Source organism: Erithacus rubecula (genome assembly GCF_903797595.1).
Source record: "Erithacus rubecula genome assembly, chromosome: 1".
Taxonomy (NCBI): domain Eukaryota; kingdom Metazoa; phylum Chordata; class Aves; order Passeriformes; family Muscicapidae; genus Erithacus; species Erithacus rubecula.
The window spans coordinates 89,089,514-89,097,699 of NC_136658.1; positions in this window are offsets into that span (position 1 = coordinate 89,089,514).

Here is an 8,186-nt window from a genome sequence, read left to right on the forward strand (position 1 = left end):
GGGTTTTTTTTAAATATAGCCATGTCTCTTGGTGATTTATTGAGTTTATTGATAGAGGTTCCTGCTGGGTTTTAGCTCATGCACTACAAAGATGTCTCATGTAAGGATTCAGGAACAATCTCTGCTGGGACAGGTCTGAGAGGTTCCCCACCCTGTGTCTGGCATGGGTCAGTACCTGGTGATGAGGGGAGGGTGTCAGAACAAGCAGAGTGTGATGAATGCTCCTCAGCTTTATGCCTTCTGTGGCAGTGGGCTGAGGTCTGCTGGGCTCAAAGGTGCTGGCTTGCCTCTGGGTAACACAAAAGATTTTCCTTCTGCAGGTCTGCAAAGTTGGCTTTGAAGATATGTCTATTTTTGGCTTTCTACCTTCCTGCAACAGCCAAAAGGCCCATAATTTAATTATGTGCCACCTGAAAGAATTCCAGAAAAACCAAAGAATCCCCACTTGTTTGGAAGACAGACAGATTCTGTATTACAACAATATAACAACACTTACAACAATTCTTCAATCCTCCCAGACAATTTTGTCTCCTAAGGCTCATGTCATACTCTTCTGCTCCCTTCCCAGAACAAGATGCCACAGACAACTTACTTCCCTGTTGAAGAGCAGCCTTTCCAAACCTTTGCCACTCCCTGTCTTCATTCTGCAAGCATTTCCTGGGGTACTTCTTAATTTTTCAGAAAGATGGCTTGCAATTGCATGGAACTTCCAAAATGCAGAGAAGTAATGGATTTATGCTACTGAGTATGGAGGACATGGGGATTTTCCATAGGTGGAGATTAGTATTCAGGTGCAGATTTACCTGATGGCATGTCTCCAACCCTCTTCTTTTCACTCATTACCCATCCATCTGCTGTAACACTGTGATGTGGCCTTTTTTTTCTTGTGCCAAATAATGTGGACAACAAATCAAAGACACAGCTGTCTGGATTTGATAGTCTGTGTTGACATTTCCTAAAGGAGGACAAACTGCTCTTGCTGCTGACCCTGGTCAAAGGTTTCTGGTAAAATAACATGAACTCAGCAGAGATGGCAATTCACCCTATTTTTGCCTTCCAACAGGATGGATTTTTTCTCCCCCATGCCTTCAAAAAGCAGTAGCTTATGGAGGACAACTAAGGGAGCAGAGACCTGGGGCTACCTGGTCCTGATATAACTAAATCTTCCCTGCACTAAGTAGAGGTAATTCATGCAGGTTTTGTCCAGTGCAGTCACAGCTGCACAGAATTCATATTGCCCCAGTTTCTTCTACCAGGAAAACTGGCAGAACTGGGATCATTAACTGATTTTTTTTCCATATTAGGTCCTCAAACATTGTTAGATGGTACTGTGTTTCTAAACACATGACTGTGAAATTTCTGAGTCTCACTAAGTCACCAGTTTTGGAAGAAGCTTTTTCTTGTCCTTCTGGGGATGATTTTTGCAGTGTATCAAGAAGAATGAAAAAGCAGAAATATGCCATTGCAGATCCCACTATTGCATTAATTCTCCAAGAAAGTGTCCTAATTAACTGTGTAGTTTTAAATTATGTTTACTGATATTTCCTGATACATATTTCATTATTCTAAAGGCTTCAATAATTTGAATAGAGTATTCTGTGGCTAAGGAATCAAGAGGTGAAATATATGAGAGAAAACAGAAAAGCTGCCAAAAGAACTGAACGAATCACTTTTTTTCTTTGTTTTGATTTACAAAGCAATCATATAAGTTGCTTTACTACAGAAGCTGAGCAGCTTCATTCAGCACTTTGATGTGTTCAGGCTAATCTGCTATTCTGCTCTACAAATTTGATGTGATTTCAGAAGCAGATTTAATTCTCAGTTAATTAATGTAGGTGAACATGAATAGCATTTTTTTTCCTGCACTAAGCAAAGTTGCTGAAAATAGATGTCTCTGCAGGTTGAAGCAAAACAGCAAGTGCCTGTAAAAACAGACTAAAGGTGAAAATGCAGCCAGGAGCTAAATCTCTCTGTAGGGTGTTTCTGTGGCTTCTACCATTCTTATTTCCTCCCTGATAAAGCTTTGCAAGTCTTAGCAATTTCCAGCTCTCAATGTAAGTAGCATAAAGCTATTAATGTATACTCTGATAAGGGGACCAAAACAATTGTACCAGAGGAATAAGGCAGCATGCCTTCTGTGGTGCAGAGTAAGTGCAAGTTCACATGTTGGATTTATCAGGACACACTGAGGTATTTAACAGCAGCACATTCCTGCTCTTTGTCTCTCTTATGTGCATGTTCTCATACACAAACACCTGCAAAAGACTCCTCAAAGTTCCCATTGATCAGCCAATGCTTGTGATAGTGAAATAGTTGGTAATATTCTTAGGGGGCAACTTATTGTGGCCTTCTCCACAGAATAGGATAGACCAGCTCTACAGTTACTGATACCATGTTTAGATTTGACATTTTATTTAAATTTATATCTGTGTCATTGCATCCCAACATTACTCTCTTGATAAAAGAAATAAAAGGGGGAAAAATAAAGGAGAATAGAGAGGAGGAGGAGAATAATAGATTCAAAGGAAGAAAACTGCAGTCCTTTCCCCCATACCATTTACATCTGTTCCTTTTACTGATCTTATGTGACCAAATGCTGGGTACTGCATTTGGGTCACATCAATCCCATGCATCACTACAGCCTTGGGGAAAAGTGGCTGGAAAGCTGCCTGGCAGAAAAGGACCTGAGGGTGAACATGAGCTGGCTGTGTGGCCAAAAAAGTTTAGGAGGCCAAGAAGCCAAGGGCATCCTGGCCTGTGTCACAATAGTGTGTCCAGCAGGATGAGGACAATGATTGTCCCCCTGTACTCAGCACTGATGAGGCCACTCCTCAATTCCTGTGCTCAGTTCTGGGCCCTCACTACCAGAAAGACATTGAGGGGCTGGAGAGTGTACAGAGCAGGGCAGGGGAGCTGGGGAAGGTCTGGAGCACAAGCCTGATGAGGAACATCTGAGGAAACTGGGGTTGCCTAGTTTGGACAAAAGAAGGCTCAGGGGAGACCACGTCACTCTTCAAAAGTCCCTGAAAGGCAGCTGTAGCAATGTGAGGGCTGGTCACATGAAACAAGCAATTGAAGACAAAAAGAAATGGCCTCAAGTTGCACCAGGGCAGATTTAGATTGGATATTAGGAATTATTTTTTCACTGAAACATTTGTCAAAATGTTCTCTGGAGTCGGCTGCCCAGAGAAGTGGTGGAGTCACCATTCCTGGAGGTATTTAAAAGTCATGTAGACAGGGTACTAAGGGATATAGTTTACTGGGGCCTTGGCAGTACTGGGTTAGTGGCTGGACTTAAAAGTCCTTTTGCAACCTAAATGATTCTATTATTCTGTGATTCTATGGTCTGGATTGTAACAAGAGTTTTTCTACTTTCCCTTCTTCCAGTGTTGCACTGTTTCAAATATTCCTCAATATTTCTTTCAATCAGCATCTTTCCTTAGAGTTTTGATTGCTTTCCTTGGGCTTTGGCTGCTGTGTGTTTTCAGAGCCAAGAGGTGCATTCCTTTGAGTGTCCTCCTTCTCACAAAGCAGAAGAGTTTATACAGCCTTTGATGAGGAATGACAGTAGTTGTACTGAACTTTCTGGGTGTTCTCCACAAAACAGAAGTTATTAACACAGCTGCTCCCCTGTTTTAAGCAAGGACACAGTCCTATGTCCATCTGTGTCAGCAACATCAGGCAGATACAGCTCTACCAGGAAAAGCTGAAAACTCTGAGCATCCCCACAATGATGCTGGCTAGACTGGCTCTGACCCCAGGCCTGAGGTGTACCCTTCCACTGTAACATCTGCTACTGACTGGGTTCAGGGTAATTACAAGGTATATCCCCTTTTAGCTGGCAGGGAATTGTAAATTGGGAATGGGTAAAAACTCCCAAGCCTGACTGTCTGGAGTGGTGACGCTGTTGGTAGGGCTCAGCCCCATCTTTGCTGGGACAGGGAGACTGTTGTCTTTGCAGAATGTGCACAGCTATGCATGAGAGACTTCATGCAGAACAGTTTAACCAGACATCTAATCTCGCCTGGAGGGAGGAATGATTGTACAGGGTGTGTATTCATTCTTCTATTCATTTAGCTCTGTGTTTCTGCACTAGTGGGTAGGAATAATTCTTTATATTCTGTTCTTTGAATAATACTAGAAATCCTGTCACTCAATTTTGTCATGTCCGTTGTTACTCTATAAACATTAGGAATTTCAAAACCAGACATGCAACTTGTAACAATTTGGATATGTATGTGCAGACAGGTCACTGAACATGCACTACATTGTAGAAGGTAATTTTAAATTTGTATTTTATTTATCAATGGTTTCTTAGACTTTTACTGTTTTTGTTTTGTTGGGAATTGTGGCAAGTTACAATTCCAAAAAAGAGATTGCACTGACATTTCTCACATATGATGCCTGATGTGACCTCATAAATCTTTGTACCTCAGTAGTGATAACAGCTCTCCAGGTGTAAGTCTTCAGACTAGTGGAAGTCTAAGCATAGTGGGCATATTCTTTTTTCCACCCTAAATATCTCTGGAGTAGCCCTTTTGGCTCAGGATTTGTGGGAAGGTTGATCAGCCTCACAACATGTGGGGATGCCCCATGGGGGCATAACTCTCATTTCTGCCAACAAACTCAAACTGAAATCTCTGCCTACAAATCCAAACTTTCTCAGCATTTTTGAAGCTGGGATAGGGCTTGGGATTTGTTTCTGTTTGAGACTTTGGAAGTTTTTCATCCTTTTCTTTGAACTCTCCTGACCCAATCGGTTCAAAGTGGACACCTTGAACATGAAAGCCTTAAAATTCTAATTAAACTGGCTAGCAAAGGAATGTGAAAAATCTCAGCAAGACTGTGAAGCATAGATTGATAAAACATGGATTTCGTTTGTAATTTAAAAGGCAGGTTCTGTTAGGATTAAAAACTGAACCAAGTTCATGCTCCCTCAGACTTTATGCTTCCACTTCCTTTAGTTGCAAAGACCAGGATAACTGAGCAGGAAAAAGGAAGCTTTGTGCAATCCTCATTTGGGTGAACACAAACCTGTTCCTACTTATTTTATTTGCTCATCATCATGTCAAGGCTTGCTCACAATTACTTGACCATCCCAGAGACCAGGCAAGACCATTTCTTTCTTCTATCTGATGGAGGCAGTCATAAAAACAATTCCTCTCACCCAAAGCAGGAATTGCTTTGTTGCGCATCATGGCTCAAGGCAGAGACACCCTACTGCCTGGCTGCATTGCTAAACTCTACACAGATTAAATTACAGATTAAAACCCTGAATGTTTTAGTGGGTCACTGAGGCAGGGTTTCAGGATGCAGCCTCACTTCCCTGTGGGAGACAATGGGGCAAAGAAAGGCACACTTGCTTTCCCCTTTCCTGCTCCCAGGCTCTCACTTTGTGGGATGGCAAGGAGCAGGCAGAAACATCTGCCCTCAAGCCTTCCAGAGCCTTTGCCTTGCACACCACCCTGGCAGACAGGAGGCTGTGGGAAGCTCAGAGAGGCTCTCAAATGAATGCTTTAATCTGCTGTGCTGGGTAGCCTCAGTGAGCAGGGTTATGATATAAGTAAAAGCTCTCTGCCCCAGAATCACCAGTTTCAAAACATGCTTTAGTGTTTCATGTGACACACATGAAAGTTATCTCTGAATTCATGGCTGCTTTCACTTACCAAAGCCACTAAATCTGCTTAGTCTACATGAAAAGTGTAACCCTCAAAATCCCCTTAGATGAAATCTTCTTGACACATTGGGATTCCCTCAGTATTTTCCAGAAGGCATTGGACATGCCAGCAACCCAGTTCAGATCATAGAATCATAGAATGTTCTGGGCTGGAAGGGCTTTAAAGGTCATTGGTGGGCAGGGACATCTTCCACTAGACCAGGGTTCTCAGAGTAGCATCCTATATTTTGGACAGGCATCAATGAATAATCTCATTATGTCATCTGATCTATGATAACCAAGTGCCACAAAACTGCACTTCCCTCCTCTTTTTCCTTTCTTTTTTGTCTTTTCTACATATGACTTGGACAAGGAAAAACTGCATTTTTTTCAAGACTGTGATCTTTGGACCCTGCATTAAGGCAGTTTCTGATTCCCCATGAGAAACCCTCATGGGTGGCTGGTGCTTTTGGTCTGCTGAACAGTTTGAAACCCAGGTCAGTGCTTGGTTCTAACACCACTGCATTTAATCTCTGTTTTCAGAGCATGCTAATGCTAAGGGCACAGTGTTTACCTCTGACTGACTGCTGCTGACTGCAGAATAGAGACTCAGCACAGAAGTCTAATGTGCTGCAAATTGCTCTAGCCCCCCTATCTGATGCTATACATTTACACTCCTTAGTCTCAAAAGAGTTTGCATTCATCTTACTTGCCTTTTTTTAGAGGTGGCTTGAGACCTACTAGAAAATTGCATTTTATATGACTTATCTCCACAGATTCCCATTCCACTCTGGCTCTGATTTATTTGCTACAGGATATCAGCAAATTTGAAAGTGCCTAGCCAAGCCTTCATGACAAAATTGTATAGGGTGGGCAAACAAAGTGCTCGGCATGACTGGGGATTCAGAGCTGAAGAGACTCAGGACTTTAGGAGCCAAAGGGAGTGACTAATAAACAAGAAGGCATCTGAGACTGTGGCCATGAAGCTGCTTCTCTGGGAGAAGGGTTGGCCTGAGTTCTTACTGCTGCTTCTGATGCTTTTTTAGCAGATGACATTTGATTAAAAAATGCACAAGCAGTGCTGGGAAAGGCAGTGGTGCCTTTGCTTTCTCAACTGGTCCTTTCTCTCTCTTTGCTGGATACCCAGGCTTAGACTGGCTGGATGGAAAATATCTGTCCCCTTGTCCTGCCTCCTTGGGGCTGGGAAATCTGTGGGGTACAGGGCAGTGCCAGAAATAAGATGCAGTCAATTCCACATTCCAGTTTAAGGGATCTAGATCCATCCCAGACCTGGCTCAAGTGTGAAGGTGACTCAGAGCACCTTCAAGTGAGGCAGGGAACCTCAGTGAGTGAGGAACATGTCTGGAAGCTTTGTGGGGCTCCTGAAAGAAGGAATTTACTTCACAGAATTCACAGAATGACTAGGTTGGAAGACACCTTCAAGATCATTGAGTCCAACCCATGCCCTAACACCTCAACTAGACCATGGCACCAAGTGCCACATCCAGTCTTTTTTTAAACACATCCAGGGATGGTGACTCCTCCACCTCCCCAGGCAGACAGTTCCAGTACTTTATCACTCTTATTATTTGCTTGGTCCTGCCACAGTGAACATCAAAATCCTGTTTCCCTGATGAGGTGGCTCCCACCTGGGTTTCCTTCACGTGAGTGCAGACTGGTGTCACTGTGAGGTGGGGTATTACCCAGTTGCAAGGTCAGGGCACAGCCAGGGCAGGTCCCTACATGTGGGGACACAGAGGCTCATCTGTCTGTGGACAATAAAGCTGAATAAGGCTGCCTGGGCAATGAAACTGCTCATTTACCTTGGAGGAAGACTGCATGCCTTCATCAGCTGTGGGATGTCATAGAATCAGAGAAGAGTTTAGGCTGAAAGGGACCTTTAAAGACTATCTACTCTAAATCCTCTGCAATGAGCAGGGACATCTTCATTGGGATCATTGCTCAGAGCACCATCCACCCTGACCTTGAATGCTTCCAGGAGAGGAGCATGTATCATCTCTCTGGAAAACCTGTTCAAATCTTTCACCATCCTCACTGTAAAAAAGGGCTAGCCTAGAAGAAATATGTTTAAGCAGGACAGAGGAATTTGTGCCATTGTTTTCCTGCATTTCATGCCACCTTTTTATTTCCTAGGGGCAGGCACCCTACAGAACAGCAGACAGCTGTGTAAGCAACTGAAATCTCAGCTTTCAGCAGCAAGAAAGGGAGAGGTTTGCCACTCTCAGGAAAATATCCACTTTTATTTTTCTGCATTGTTTTGATGTTAGTGTCCAGAAAGCAGAGGTTTATAGTCTGGCTTTACCCTTTCTTGCTGGAATTCAGCCTCATCTTGGCCTGTTCTGCTTTGGTTCTCACTTTTTCAGCTACAGTATGGCCCAGCTTTCAATTCCCAAAGGAGGATCCATGTACTCCCAGTCCTGTTATAACACCCTGCTGGAATCTAGACACCCAGGAAGGGAAAATCTCAATCTGCCCCAGTGCTGAAGAGCACACCTAGTACAATAACTCA